Consider the following 17,006-nt stretch of genomic DNA (forward strand, 5'->3'; position numbering starts at 1 on the left):
TATGAATTAATTTCAATTTCTATCGTAGAGTTAATGATTCCCCTCCTCCAACTCCATCCACATCCCCCATCACCAACACCACCTCCTGCATTAGTTTGGGAATAACAATGCTTGTGCAATGAAACTTTATCAGTACGAACATGACAAAAAAAGTAGATTTGTAGGTTGGAGTTATTTAAATTTCACAGCTGTTTGGAAATCCAAGATTGAGTAATGGAGTCATACAGATGTACAATATGGAAACTCGTCTATGCAAACCAAATAGTGCTTCATGGCTTTTCATTACCCCAGCCAGATTGTCCCAAACCAGCAGATTATACATTGATAACATATAGTACAAATGATGCATTGTATTTCATGTTGTAGAATTGCTTTTTAAGAATTCTAGTTGGTTTATTCACTGAGGTAGAACACAATAATGATAAAATATTCACAACCATAATTTCCACAAGCTTACATGGGGCCAACCGTATAAAAAATGCCATACTTCAGACCCCAAGGGGATACAAAAGACTCTCAAATTCATTTTGGTTGCCCTGAAGACTTGATGGAGGCGGATTCAAACTGGTCTTCAAAAGGGAATTTGATAAATGCGTGAAGGGAACAAAGATTCGCCTGGATCCTGGGAAAGGGTAGGGAAACAGGGCTGGCTAAATTGTCAAACAGTACCCTCCTGTACTATAGCCATTCTGTCATGGTCAGAAGTGTATTGATGCAAAACAACTGGGACTAAGTAAAACAAAAAAAAAATGCTTGGAGTGTAACCAGCCTGGTTGAAAAAAAATCAACTTGCCACTAAAAAGACAAGCCTGAAATGGGCAATCAATTCTTAATAAGACTGAAAGATAAGACTGTTGATGCTGGTGATCTGAAATAATAACAGGTCATGCTGGAAGAACTCAGCAGCCCTGGCAGCTTCTATCAAGAGAGAAACAGAGTTAACATTTCCAGTCCAATCTGATTTTTCAGAACTGAAGTGTCAAGTTGGACACAACACTATAACTCCATTTGTCTCTCCTCAGGTGTTGCCAAGCCAATTGAGTTTCTCCAGCACTTTAGGTGTGTAGGTGCCACAGGAGGTAAAGAAGGCAAACTGGATGTCAGCCATCATAGTGGGAGGATTTGAGTACAGGAACAAGGATTTCTTGCTGCATTTATACAGGGCCTTAGTGAGGCCACACCTGGAATATTGTGTGCAGTTTTGGTCTCCTTATCTGAGGAAGGATATTCTTGCTGCAGAGGGAGTGTAGTGAAGGTTGAACAAATTGTTACCTGCGATGACAGGGACTGGTGAATGAGGAGAAATTGAGTTGGGATTATATTGATTGTATGGTATTATCTTGTATTGAGTTTGGAAGAATGAGGGGGGATCTCATAGAAACCTGTAATATTCTAACAGGATTAGACGGGTGAGATGCATGAAAGTTGTTCCCGATGGTGTGAGAGTTCAGAACCAGGGGTCATTGTTTAAGGATAAGGGGTAAACCTTTTAGGACTAAGATGAGGAGACTTTAATTCACCCAAAGAGTGGAATTCCACCCACTGTGGGATTCACTATCAGAGAAAGTATTTGGAGCAAAGGTCATTGTGCTTTCAAGAACTAGGTAGATATAGTTAAAAATCACACAACACCAGGTTATAGTCCAACAGGTTTAATTGGAAGCACACTAGCTTTCGGAATGACGCTCCTTCATCAGGGGATAGTGGAGGGCTCGATCGTAACACAGAATTTATAGCAAACATTTACAGTGTAATGTAACTGAAATTATACATTGAAAAATTGATTGTTTGTTAAGCCTTTCATCTGTTAGAATACAGTGATAGTTTCACTTCTTTCATGTGTAAATCACAAAACTTTTTTTTATAGTTGCATTCTCAGGTTAGCTGAAAATGTGTTGCTGGAAAAGCGCAGCAGGTCAGGCAGCATCCAGGGAACAGGAGAATCGACGTTTCGGGCATAAGCCCTTCTTCAGGAATGAGGAAAGTTTGTCCAGCAGGCTAAGATAAAAGGTAGGGAGGAGGGGCCTGGGGGAGGAGCGTCGGAAATGTGATAGGTGGAAAGAGGTCAAGGTGAGGGTGATAGGTCAGACTGGGGTGGGGGCGGAGAGGTCGGGAAGAAGATTGCAGGTTAGGAAGGCGGTGCTGAATTCGATGAATTTGACTGAGACAGGGTGGGGGGGAGGGGAAATGAGGAAACTGGTGAAATCCAAGTTCATCCCTTGTGGTTGGAGGGTTCCTAGGCGGAAGATGAGGCGTTCTTCCTCCAACCGTCGTTTTGTTGTGGTCTGACGATGGAGGAGTCCAAAGACCTGCATATCCTTGGTGGAGTGGGAGGGGGAATTGAAATGTTGAGCCACAGGGTGGTTGGGTTGGTTGGTCCGGGTGTCCCACTTTCTCCTTCTCAGGTTAGCTGTTAACAATGGTGATAGCTAGATAATATGTTGAAGGTGTTAGCCCCTATGCTCTCTGTCTATGCCATGATGTTTAGGTTGATTCTAATCTAAAAAGTGAGATAACAGAGTTTTACATAAATTCATGCAGTTTTTGAGCTCAACCGGGACCTTGGGTTCATGTCACATTACAAGTGATCACCATTGCACTACACACACACAGATACTCCTACACACACACACTCTCACATACACACGGACACAGGTACACACAGATGCGCACACAGACACCCACACACACCCTTATAGACACACACACACACCCACACTCACACATGCATCCCCTCACAGACTTAAGACACTCTGCACTCACTACACACACACACACACACACTTTCTCACACTCACAACCCCCACCCCAGACAGACACACACACACAGAGACAGACAAAGACCCACATGCACACATATATTTTGTGGGGTGAATTTGTACTTGCAGAGTTACATTGTACTTTGCTCAAAAACTGCATGCATTCATGTAGAACTCTGAGCTCAAAAACTGCATCACCGGCATCTCCAAATCATGACTACTCTCGACACCACTAACTGTCGGCTTAAAGTGGAGAGGATCTCCAAGAAGATTGCACTTATCAACACAGACATCAAGTTTCTACAGGAATGCAGGCAAGCAGGAAAGATCCCGAAAGGATTACGGATCATGAACCCACTTAGGTCGACCTACAACAAGACTACGCAGAGAGACTTTGCCACCGCACCTCTCATAAACTCCTCAATCATCTCATGCACCAACTCTACAGCAGGCGCCACAACCTTGAAATTCAGATGGAGTCCACACTCACAGTCTGCACACAGGATACATCAGTACAATTATGTGACATTACCAAACAGACAAGGTGACAAAACTACACCACATACATGCATGGCAAGAACACAAAACTGGAGAAACTTGGCATTCTTACCAGTAATAGCAAAGCCCACCCTGGAACCACAGTAGACAACATTATTACTGCGGGCAAGTCTATTGTCAACTTATTGGACCACACCCTTTGACCGGAAGAGATTGAAGTCCTGAGTAGGGGTCTCAACTTCTGCCCCACCACCAAAATGGACCTGTTGGTTCTGGCAGCAGACACAGAGGAGTTCATCAGACGAATGAGACTCTGGGAATTCTTTCAAGGTGCTGGCAGTGATCCCACTGAGCCCACTGATGAACTAGAACAGTCATCACAGGGATCTGTAGAGAAGCGACCAAAGAAGGTGTCAACATGGACCCCACCAGAGGGCCGCTGCCCTGGGCTTGACATGTATGCTCAAACTGTCAGGAAATATATAAATGCCAGATTCATCAGCCGTACCCACAAGGTAGAGCAAAATATCACCCGTTCACAATGCAATGCCATCCAGGCTCTCAAAACCAATCACAACATTGTCACCAAACCAGCAGATAAAGGAGGAGCCATTGTCATTCAGAATAGAATAGATTACTGCAAGGAAGTGTACCGACAACTGAACAACCAGGAACACTACAGGCAACTACCAGCTGATCCGACCAAAGAACACACCCGAGAATTAAACACACTGATCAGAACTTTGGATCCAGTCCTTCAGAGTTCCCTACGCGCCCTCATCCCACGTACTTCTCCTATAGGTGACTTCTACTGCTTTCCAAAGGTACACAAAGCCAACACACCGGGACGTCCCATCGTGTCGGGCAATGGGACCCTATGTGAGAATCTCTCCGGCTATGTGGAAGGCATGTTGAAACCTATTGTACAGGGGATTTCCAGCTTCTGTCGCGACACTATGGATTTCTTACAGAACTCAGCACCCACGGACCAGTCGAACCGGGAACATTCCTCGTCACAATGGACGTTTCCACACTCTACATCAGCATCCCCCACAATGATGGCATCACGGCAACAGCCTCAGTACTCAACACCAACAACAGCCAGTCTCCAAATACTATCCTACAACTCATCTGCTTTATCCTCGATCACAACGTCTTTGACAACCAGTTCTTCATCCAGACACAAGGAACAGCCATGGGGACCAAATTTGCACCCCAATATGCCAACCTTGGGTTCATGTCACATTACAGGTGATCACCATTGCACTACACACACACACACAGATATTCCTACACACCCACACTCTCACATACACACGGACACAGGTACACACAGATGCGCACACAGACACCCATACACACCCTTATAGACACACACACACAGACAGACAAAGACCCACATGCACATATATTTTGTGGGGTGAATTTGGACTTGCAGAGTTACATTGTACTTTGCTCAAAAACTGCATGCATTCATGCAGAACTCTGAGCTCAAAAACTGCATGAATTTATGTAAAACTCTGTTATCTCACTTTTTAGATTAGAATCAATCTAAACATCATGGCATAGACAGAGAACACAGGGGGCCAACACCTTCAACATATTGTCTAGCTATCACCATTGTTAACAGCTAACCTGAGAATGCAACTTAAAAAAAAAGTTTTGTGATTTACACATGAAAGAAGTGAAACTATCACTGTATTCTAACAGATGAAAGGCTTAACAGACAATCAATTTTTCAATGTATAATTTCAGTTACATTACACTGTAAATTTTTGCTATAAATTCTGTGTTACGATCGAGCCCTCCACTATCACCTGATGAAGGAGCGTCGCTCCGAAAGCTAGTGTGCTTCCAATTAAACCTGTTGGACTATAACCTGGTGCTGTGTGATTTTTAACTTTGTACACCCCAGTCCAACACCGGCATCTCTAAATCATAGGTAGATATAGGTCTGGTGGCTAAAAGGACTAAGGGATGAGAGTATGGTGCTCAATGATTAAACACAATCGTATTGAATGGCAGAGCAGGTCAAGGGGTCGAATGGCCTACTCCTGCTTTTTTTTTTATGTTTCTATGAATCTTTATAAGACCAGCACAATTTTACATAATTTACTTTCACACTTCCATTTTTAAAACAAAGACAATCGTTGTGTTTGCTTAATTTTGATTTTAAGTTTTTCAACAATAAGCTATTTTGAGGAATTATAACTAATTTTTTTAAGAGAGAGTAATTAACGCTTTTGAAATGGGCATTAGTTCCATTCCAGCAAAGTAGCACAGTGTTCAGAGCAGGATTGAAGACTGCCAGGTCATCATTTCTGAGTCATTTTCAGTTAAATTCGGTACATCTATTGTTTAGTAATTCTAGTGTGGTGGAATTATTTGATTTTCCCTAAGAGGGATTGATTTAATTAGGATTGCACCAGATGGCTTATTCTCTGCATTGCCAATGAATCATTTTCGTAATTCCTCTTCCTTCCAATAACCCTGTCTAAACAGGGTTAGTTGCCTGAACTCATTCAACCTGAAGGCAAAGATGAGGAAAAAGATTGTGGAGAGGTGTGTTTGATACTGTATCTAAACTCACTGCCAACTTTATAGGATTGACTTTGGGAAGCAGACAATCTGAGCACTTTATACTGGAACAGCTGCTCTTTTCCATGTTCCATTTCCAATCCCGTTCCTGGAAACAGAGTTTGGGTGCAGCTGTATTCAGACGGAATGGAGCTCTGAAATTCGATCCAATTTGCAGTGAAGCAAACTCGCATCCTAGATCTTTTTCCAAGCTGAATTTAATCTTCCACGGGGCTCCAAGCAGACGCCATCTGAGCACCTTTTGGCCTCAGTCCAGCCAGGATTTGCAGAAGTATGCAAGCATGTGGCTGAATTGAGTCAGCACTTTGCTACTTTTGTTAATGTGTTGTCTCCAATCCAAGCACACGTTCTGCAAATTCTGTCCAAACCATTGATGAAACTTGCCAAAACTTGCCCAATTTATGCTATGCCCATAAAACAAGACGGATTATCCACCCAGACTAGTGTTATTTCACAGTAGGCTGTAATGCCAAATTGCTCATCAGCATATTATCAATTTTCAGTCTGATAGTAAGTCTGAGCTGAGTGAACAAAAATGCTAACAAGATGAGGTTAGAGCTCTTTAACTGAAGATACATCCTACGAAGTATGTTATATTGCATTGTGTGTGGTTCTATTGTAACTTGAACAAAGGCTATTTCAAGTAAATGTCGAATGCCTCTATAAAGTAAGGACTTGCATTCATGTAGCACCTTTCACAACTGCAGGCTATCTTCTGTACAGACAATGAAATATCTTTGAAACAGTGCATTGACTGGTAGAGAAGTTGAAAAAATATTTTGTCGAAAATTGTTTAGCATTCATGTAAGTTTGTTCATTGGTATTACTGTAAAGCCAAATTGCACAAGGCAATGTTTTAAAATGCAAACATAAAATGTTTTCAACTGCATTCATATATGACTTTGTATAAAATTAAGGATTCAATAAGTAGGATTTTTGAATTAGAGGAAACAAGAATTTTCTAAGGTCTCACTGATTCTCAAAGGAAGCCAAGCAATATTCAGATCTGAAACTATTGTCAAGTCGAAAGAATATAACTAACGCTGTTTTACCCTCCATATTGATTTTAAAGTGGTAAAATATATTTGTCTTTTGACTTTTACAGTAGCCAAATGGAATTATTTTGTTTATTCCAGATATAAGGAGCAATATACTGCTTGGCTGATGTTAGGTTGAACACAAATAATGTATGCATCTCTATATTCAGACAAAGAACTTGCTGTTCCTCCTTAAAACATCTAAGGTATTTGTTTGAACCATTCCTTATGGTACCACATTCTTACCCACACTTTGGTTCCTTTTGAGAAGTTTCTTTTGAATTTCCAGTTTGATTTCTTGGTGACTATATTATAATTGATGGCCTCTTATATTGATGTTGGCATCGGTGGCTCAGCGATTAGCACTGCTGCCTCACAGTGGCAGGGACGCAAGTTCGATTTCAGCATCGGGTGACTGTCTGTGTGGAGTTTGCAGATTCTCCCCACGTCTGCATGGGTTTCCTCTGGGTGCTCCGGTTTCCTCCCACAATCCAAAGATTGCAAATTAGGTAAATTGGCCATGCTAAACTGCCAATAGTGTTCAGGGATGTATAGGTTAGGCGCACTAGTTTGGGGTAAATGTCGGGGAATGAGTCTGAGTGGGTTACTCTTTGGAGGGTTAGTGTGGATTTGTTGGGCCAAATGGCCTGTTTCCACACAGTAGGGATTGTATGATTCTATGTACAATGATGAAAATCTTTCAACCTCTGATAGACAAGAGAGTTGAGGATTATGGGAGGTGGCTAGAGATGAAGAGAGGTTGCAATCACAATCAGATAAGCGGCTCAAAACTTATTCCTGCTCCTGAATCCTCTGTTCTTCGAGTTATAATCTTCCTTACAAGAGGAAACATTCTCTGTCTATCCAAAACATCATGAGCTTAAAGGTTTCAGTTAAGTCATTCCTTCGCCATCTTCTCTTGAGAGGAAAGAAACCTAGTCTGTCAATCATTTTATGACATTATATCTATACATTTCTAGTATCATCCTTGTAAATCTCCTATTGCCATCTCTGGTGACTCTTTACTGTATTTTATATTATGACCAAAACTGTATGCTGTGGTCCAAATAAGGCTTAACTGAGGCAGAATAGCTTACAATGAATGATTTAATAAAGCAATGTGGAAATGCTTGTGTTATTCACCAGAACACACAAAACTAGGTATGGGATTCATAGTATTGAAGGACCCAACAGACATTTATTACAGCTGACTTTTCCATACAATTGTGACATTTCGAGACACATAAGTGTCTGGGCTAATGTTAGGCTAATTAGTTATAGCAGAAGAGCCTGTTTTCTAGTACCACATCATGCTACAAATTATCACATTAAGATGGCACCTGAGACCATCAATCCCTTCAGCTCACGTGATGATACAGTGCCAATATCATGAACATGCTTCTTACAGCTATAATGTTATATAATCTCTCTTAAAGGCATACTGGCATCACAATATTCACTGATTTACTTGTTATGTTTCTACTGTTGCACAGGACTGTTACTAATGTAATTATTAAAAACATGGAAATAATTATTCACAGATTCTATGTCATGTTGTACACATATCTTAATTATCTTTATATCTTGAACCATCAATTCAACTATTTGTGCAAAAATCATTTTTCTGTCTGTAACTAGTGCAGAGTGGAATTGGAGTAGGGTCTATTGTTGGAGTGTATTGGAAGGAATATCTAACCTATGCTGCACCAGATCTAGGATAGCTTGATCTTGCCACCAACAGCAAAGAGCAAGTGTTCAATTCAACTCAACATTTTATCTTCTTATGTTTGTGAGTATGACATGAAAAGAAGGAAAATTTGTCTCATTGGGCCTGTTTGCTCGGTTCTCAGGTACAGCTAAAGGTGGGACATGTTTCGCTTTGAATCAAAAGATCATGAGTTGAAGTCTCACTGCAAAAATCTGAGAGTTCTTCAGTGCAGAATTGAGTGAATGCTGTGCTGTCAGAAATACTATCTTTGGAGTGAGATGTTAAATTGAGACATTGTCTAACCTCCAAGTTGGACATAACATGATTTTATGGCATGGTTTAAAAAGAGCAGTGGATTTCTTACTGAATGATATCTATCCTTTGAGCAACCAAAATCTCAAAAAAGTGGTTGATCATTTGCCTGGAGCCTTTTGTGAGAATTTGCTCTGCACAGATTGGCAACCCATTCCTACACAGTGATCATATTTTATAACTACTCCAATGACTACAAAGCACTTTGAGATACCTCAAGGACATGAAAGATACTATTTGAATGCAAGTCATTTTTCAACCACTTTATATATTCAAGTAAATACTTATTTATATGTCAACAAAACAACATCTAGTTCTCCAGAGGAAAGTGAACAAGTTAGATTCTTACAGTTCTGAAGAAGACTCGCGATAAACTCAAAGGGTTCAGAGGGATATGGGCCAAATGGTGGCAAATGGGACTAGATTAATTTAACATATCTGGTTGGCATAGACGAGTTGGACTAAAGGGTCTGTTTCCGTGCTGTACATCTCTATGACTATGATTCTATGAAACATCCTTCTGTTCCTCTCTCCACAGATGCTGCCAGACCTCCTGAGTTTCTCCAACATTCTCTGTTTTTGTTTTAGGTTTTAACACCTTTTTTTATTAATGTAAAGGCAAAGTTGCCATAGTCCCAGAGGACCACAGGGCTACTGTCTCATTAGAGAGAAATGACTGGTGGTCCATTTAAATTGGGGGTCACAATGCGTCTGGTGAGGCGAAAGGTTGAGAAGTCAGGATTTTCAAGGTTACCTCACCTAGCACAGGAATTGAAATGCAGCGAGAAAGGAGCAGTGCCTGAAGATACTGCAAATCCAGCACGATATACTAATTACTGAAAAGTTAGAATAAATTAATTAAAAGATTACCTACGGATTTGTCAAATATTTAATAACGAGTTATCATTATATTAAATGTCACTGTATTAATGAGACAATTTGTTTGCACTTGAACTTGCCAACCCTTGCAGTTGCCACCAGTTTTATCATGCCTATGTGCTAAAGCCACTTATCTGTACCTGAACTCTTGAAAGACAGACTCCCCTGGAGATTCGAACTCTCGTTAATATTGCTTGTTAAATGTTTCTCTTCTTGTTTGCACTTGTCAAGATTGTGTTTGGGGTTATTACACAGACCGCTGCTGTGACCACCTCAGAGCTTTAGTCGGAGCTGTCTGATGCCAGAAATCAATAACCTTGTGATTTATGGCCTTTGACGCCACTCAGTATGGGCCATTGTCCACTGAAGGTGAAATGGCAATCAACAGTGAAAATTGTTTTCGATGACATGAGTACTTTTGAGCCAGTCATGTCCAATATCCTAGCTCAGAGGTCTCACTCACCCTGCAGCTCACAAGCAAGCTTCCCATCCTATTTGCATATCAGCCGCAAACTACAGAAAAGAAATCCAAAACAATTCATGAATGAATCTGAAACGCTATCCTGCGGGGCAAGGCCAGACTTATTATGTTAAAACAATCAACACAGCAAAGGTAGGTCTTGACAGATGTACACTTTTGTGGGGCAGATCTATTACACTGAAACCTGTCCTTTCAAAAACTGTAATGCAATGTACATGGGAAATCCCACGGAGAACTGAAAATTAAGGCCTTGTCATCTACTGTATTACTTTGCTGACTTTACATCACAAATGCCATTCTCATTGCTTTTGTTCAAATTCCGGTTTACTTAATTTATCTTGATGGATTGAATGGCATTTTCTCAATCCTGCTTTCTTATGTTCTCCTTGTTCAAAAAGAATGAAGGCTGCCCCAGCCCTCATTCAAGCTTCCTGATACTTACTGACCCAAATCTTTTAAAATGACTGAGCTGTTCTTTTTTAAAGGCAGTAGAAAACTAGATGTATTAACAGCCATTTCAATATACTTAGTCATAGCTCGAAGGAGGCCATTCAGGCCAAAGTTCTTGTTCACAGACTTTGAAAAAGCCAATTAGTCCCATTGCACTGTAGACCCTGCAATTATCACCCCTTCAAGTATTCAATTCCCTTTTGAAGGTTATTACTGAATCTGCTTTCATGTCCCTTTCAGGCAACACAATAATTTGGCAAGTTAAAAAGAACATACTTATTCTACCTCTGGCAGTTTTGCCACTTATTTAAAATCAGTGTCTTTCAGTTATTGATCCTACTGTCAGTTTCTCTCTGCATTTACTCCAGCATAAACCTTCGCGAATTTGAATGCCTTTATTTACATGTAAAATTTCTTCTTAACTGTTATCAGTTAAACTTGGTTAACATTCAACAATAAGATTCCCTTCAATGAACATGGTTGCAGTGGAGTACGTCCATGGACTGGAGCCCATGCAGCAGCTGTTATTTTAATTCCAGTACAGGCCCCTCCATCCCTTGTTAGCAAGAGCGTTATATATCTGTAGATTGCTTGTCTCAGTGCCCAAGAGTCAGAACATGCAGAACCAGGATAATTTGACACATTCCATTAAGCTGGGCAGCTCTTCAAAATCGACACTAAGCCCCAGATTTGGATTTACCAAACACAACTCATTTTGGTCAGGGAATTTCCACCAATAGCTCAATCTACTCTGAGAACCCACAATCAATTTCACAAAAACGCAGACCACCGCTGAGGAATTGACACCACAAATATCACAGTTTGCAATGATTCTTAATGCATGCATGCCATACTTCCTAAAGCCCGGAAAGGTTTTTGTGCATAAAGACTAAGTTATAAATCTAGCAGAGGCTCTACAAAAGAAAGTTAATAGAATTTCAATAACCAAGAACCCCAAAACAATCCTGCCTATAGGCTTTAATAGCATGAAATAACAAAGAGGCTGAACATGTTTTCAATGCCTGGGTTCTAAGATTTGGAAATCCATACTTAAATCCTCTCTCTCTCACTTTCCACCTTCAAGATGTCCCTTCAAACTTATCTCCTTTTGTTCTCCTGTCTCCATGCTTGGCTCAGTCTTAAATTTCTCTGACAATGCCTCTCATATAGCATGCTAAATCTGCTCTATAAATGCAAGTTATTGTTGATTTTGAAAGTGCAATGGCACACTGAAGTTTTGTAAATTAATCTCATAAATGTACTTAGCTTTCCATCAATCCTACTTCAGGTGAAACCCAAAATAGACAAAATTTCAGTTTGCTGCAGAGAGCTTCTATGGCAGCATGGTGGCTCAGTGGGTAGCACTGCTGCCTCACACCACCATGGACCTGGATTTGATTCTAGCCACGGGTGACTGTCCGTGTGGAGTTTGCACAGTTTTCCCTTGTCTGCTTGGGTTTCATCCAGGTGATCTGGTTTCCTCCTACAATCCAAAGATGTGCAGGTTAGGTGAACTGGCCATGCTAAATTGCCCTGTAAAGTGCAGGCTGGGGGGAAAGCTAGGATGCTCTTCAGAGTGTTGTTGCAGGATTAATCGGCCAAATGGCTTCTTTCTACAGTGTAGGGATTCTGTGACTTGTTCAGATACTAACGAAAGATGAATGGAGCTTTGAGGGGAGGTGGTGGTAATGTCACAAGACCAGTAATCTTAGGATTTAGGTTAATTTCTTGTTTGAAATCCCACCATTGAAGATGAAATTTGAATTCAATAAAAATCAGAAATTTAAAAACCTAACCTAATAGTAACCCCATTTGGTTCACTAATGAGAATTAGGAGTAGGTTCAGGTAAGTCAGCTCATTCAACCTGCTCCACCACTTCATACAATCCCAGCTGATCTTACCTCCACATCTACTGCTCACTTTCCAAGACCTTCAACCCATTGCTAATTAAAAATTTACTCCTTAAATTTACTCAATGTCCCAGCATTATTTGAGAGAAATAATTTCTCCTCATCTGTGTTTTAAGTCTGCTATCCCTTATCCTAAAGCAATGACCTCTTGTTCCTGATTTCGCCAAATGAAGAAATATCTTTTCAATGTCTACTTTGTCAATCCCATTTGGTGGTATTATTGACTGGCTCCAGAGAGGAACCTTCACATCTACAAGGGCAGAGGATCCTGCCTCTCTGGTCTCAGCAGAACCTTCCGAACCAGTGGCTACTGGAACGAGTGCAAAGAATATTTACAAGGATGTTGCCAGGACGAGTGGGCCTGAGTTACAGGGACAGATTGGCCAGGATAGGACTTTAATCCTTGGAACGTAGGAGAGTGAGGAGTGACCTAGTTGAGATGCATAAAATCATGAGGGTCATATATAGAATGAATGCATATAGTCTTTTTCCCAGGGTTGGGGAATTGAAAACTAGAGGGCATAGGTTTAAGGTAAAAGGGGAAGGATTTAAGAAGAGCCTGAGGGGGAATGTCTTCACACAGAGAGAGGTGTATATATAGAATGGGTTGCCAGAGAAAGTGGTTGACAGAGGCACAATAGCAACATTTAAAACAACATTTGGATGGGCACATGGATGGGAAACGTTTAGAGTATATTGTCCCTGTGGGTTTCCTCCGGGTGCTCCGGTTTCCTCCCACAGTCCAAAGATGCGCAGGTCATGTGAATTGGCCATGCTAAATTGCCCATAGCGTTAGGTGCATTAGTCAGAGGAAAATGGGACTGGGTGGGCTAGTCTTCAGAGGGTTGGTGTGGACTTCTTGGGCCGAAAGGCCTGTTTCCACACTGTAGGGAATCTAACCTAATCTAATCTCAGATATGGACCAAATGCAGGCCATTGGAACTAGTTGAGTAGGCAGCATGGACCAGTTTGGGCCGAAGGGTCTGTTTCCATGATGTATTACCCTCAGACTCTACTGCTGGGACTGCAGCTCGTTCCTGATGTAGACTATCCACCCGAACAGGTTGGAGAAGTAAGTTGCGAGGTTGGATTGTTATGTGGGTTTTGACTCAGAACAGGCTGCGGGACATGGCAAGAGGGCCGAGGGATGTGAGGGTCAGGTTACACAGGCTAGAGGAAAAATTCAGGCTGAAGGCCAGATCTTGCTGGTGGTACTTGCTGGTGCAGGGCCTCTGATGGTGGCAGAGACGCTGTCAAAGAGGAACCATGCCCCTACCCCTGTCAGCTTTCCACTAACAGTTTGAGGAATATGATCTGAGGGGTTTCAAACTTGACTTGGCCCATGGCCACATATGAAAAATTCTGGAATGGCAGAAGAAGGTCTTAAGCAGTCTGTCATGGATTGTAGCGCAAGTGGGTTTCCCAAACTCCTCTGCCACACGATATTGTGGTATAAAAAGGAGCTAGGTGGTGGGCTGTGACCACAACCCAACTCATTGTCAACAACTAATGATCTCCATCAGCAGCTATTGATTCCCCCAGGCTGACTTTTATCCATTCTTTTATCTGACCAAGTGTTGTTCTCTCTTGAACAAAAAAACTGAACTATCTGGAAAAGCTCAGCAGTCTGGCAGTATCTGTGGAGAGAAATCAAAGTTAACTTTTGGATCAGGTGACCCTTCCTCAGAATGTTCTCGACTCAAAATGTTAACTTTGATTTCTCTCCACAAATGCTGCTAGACCTGTTGAAGTTTTCTCGCTATTTCTGATTTTGTTTCTGATTTACAGCATCCGCACTTACTTCAGTTTCTGTGTTGTTCTCTCTCTCTCTTTCTCTGGGCTCCATCTCCATCTATCGCTTACTCCTCCCCCACATCCCTCCCACCCTATCTTCAGCATATATACCGACCTTTACCCAGCTACAATCAGCTCTGAAGAAGGGTCACTGGATCCAAAATGTTATCTCTGTTTTCTCTCCGCAGATGCTGCCAGACCTGCTGAGTTTCTCCAGCAAATTCAGCATTTGTAAATGATCTGACCAAATTTCCCCCCTTCATTCCAATGAACCCCAGAGGCGGGGTTCTGATTATTATTTCTCTTGGATTATTTTAAGCAATTGAAAAAAACACAGCCATGGGAGTTTCCACACAACTGTAGAAGGTCACATTCCTTTCATTGTCAATCTAACCTGCAGATACATTACATTAACTTATCAAGTTAAATGTCTTAGAGCATAGTGATCTCACCTAGCAGTGCTTTTTACATTCTCAAGATTAAAAGAAAGGTTGAATGTCGTATCTGTCCTTATTTTGAACCCAAAAGCAGGTAAGAGATCATCCAAGCTGAGGGTATACCCTTAATTTATTTGAAATAATTTTGAAGAGATTTCGAAGGGATGTCTGCGAGTCGATAGCTCAAACTTTAGAACATGAGTCTATCTTTTCCTCCTTAAAAGCAAGTCAATCAGTATTTGAAAATGTAAAAGCATATATGACTTGTACACGGAGTCGATGAATGCTTAACATTTAAGGCATTCCATTACCCCTATTATTATGAAGACATGTACTTATTTAAAATAAACAGTGTACCGCTTCAGTTAAAACAGCAGACAGCATAATGCCATACTAACATATTAAATGTTTAACTGCCCCTATTGCTCTTTTGACCCTGTCTAAAAGGTTTATTTTCTAGCACTGGAAATAAACAGTTTTGCACACCACAGTCATAAAAAAAATAACCGAAGTGCAGGAACTGCCAAAGGGAGTTGAATTTTGCATTCCTAAGTAGGACTGATTGCCATTGACTCCAGATTGGAATTTGCAATCTTATACTCTTATTGATTATTAATGTCACTTATCACATTTCCCTGTTGATGTTAACCACTCCAGTACAGATGGTGTAGAACTCCCCGTATGGTAACAAAAGGATCTCCAACTGCAAGCTCATAAATAGACAGAAAACAGCTTTCAAAGTTACCAAACACCATTGAATACTGGACTCACACACAGCAGACCAATGGTAAATCACACACCACCATAGTACTGAATACAATGAGCCAGTTTATATATTCACATGGTATTAATGGGGTTAGAAAACAGCTTTATCGCCAAAGTATCCCAGTTGTTTTTGATATATAATGCCACAGAATATGGTCACAGAGGGCTATGCTCCTTCTGATGCCTGTCAGTGGAGCTCCAGCAGACTGGGGAGCAATTCAAACAACAAGCTGCTCCAATAGCTTCATGTTGTTTATTTCCACTTGTAGAATTTTCCACTAGAAGTAACATCCATCAGAATATTGGTGCTAGTGCTAACGTAATGCTTTAATGGTGGAACACTGTTCATTTAACAGTTTAGATTAGTTTCCTTACAGTGTGGAAACAGGCCCTTCGGCTCAACAAGTCCACACCGACCCTCCAACTCAGTTCCCTTCTAGTTACCCCTGACTCATGCACCTAAACTATGGGCAATTTAGCATGGCCAATTCACCTAACCGGCACAATTTTGGATTTTGGGAGGAAACCAGAGCACCCAAAGGAAACCCATGCAGACACGGGGAGAATGTGCAAACTCCACATAGATAATGGCCCGAGGCTGGAATTGAACCCATGTTTCTGGCCCTGTGAGGCAGCAGTGCTAACCACTGAGCCACCGCACCACCCAAATTTCAGACTGTTCCACCATTGCTGCTCTCTACCTCAACAATGTTTACTTTTCTTTCTCTACCTTGAGTTTTCAAAGCAATTCATTTGAGTTTGAAAGACTGACGACATATTTGGATTTCTTTGAAGGATCAATGAAAAGGCAATGTAAGTGTTATATTTAACAAGGCTTTTTGGAAATCATGGGGCTTGTGATACGTTTTAGTCTAGTTCGCTTGAACATCTTCAGAAAAAAAAAACACCTGACTGTTTTGTGCTTTGGTTTTATGGCTGTTCTTTTAGAATAATGTTTGTAAGCTTGGAGTTTTTGTTTTGGAGTTAGATGTGGACAGACTGCTAAGAAAAACTTACCCAGTTCATGTCTTCCACTTCTGAAGCAGCTTTATGGTGAATTCTTTGTGAAACCTGATTACTTGTTCTTCTGGATAAGAGTGATTGTAAGGACTTCTCAATGTTGTATTTCTGAGGAAATAGTGTCTGCTGAGATCCTAGAGCCAACCAGTGATATGATCACATGTGAACAACATTAGAATTATCTTTGGCCAGAAAATGTTTTCTTTTTAAGGTGGTTTGGCTGGTTGGTCATTCAGAGATAGGCCAACAGCTTGGGTTCAATTTCCATCAGCTCAGGTTACCATGAAGGTCCCATTTTCTCAACCTCTTCCCCTGCCTGAGGCATAGTGACCCTCAGATTAAACCACCACCATTGTC

At 41.1% G+C, this 17,006-nt stretch overlaps 1 long non-coding RNA gene and 1 pseudogene across 1 annotated transcript in view; both read left to right on the plus strand.

The window, feature by feature from the left end:
* Positions 1-17,006, plus strand: part of LOC148138639 (uncharacterized) — a 151,022-nt gene that overhangs the window by 111,495 nt on the left and 22,521 nt on the right. The window lies entirely within an intron of this gene.
* On the plus strand, positions 3,326-9,507 carry LOC148138640 (uncharacterized; annotated as a pseudogene).

The sequence above is a fragment of the Chiloscyllium plagiosum genome, unplaced genomic scaffold, assembly GCF_037043375.1.
Source record: "Chiloscyllium plagiosum isolate Xiang-an unplaced genomic scaffold, Cpla_swu_hap1 HiC_scaffold_39, whole genome shotgun sequence".
Classification (NCBI taxonomy): Eukaryota; Metazoa; Chordata; class Chondrichthyes; order Orectolobiformes; family Hemiscylliidae; genus Chiloscyllium; species Chiloscyllium plagiosum.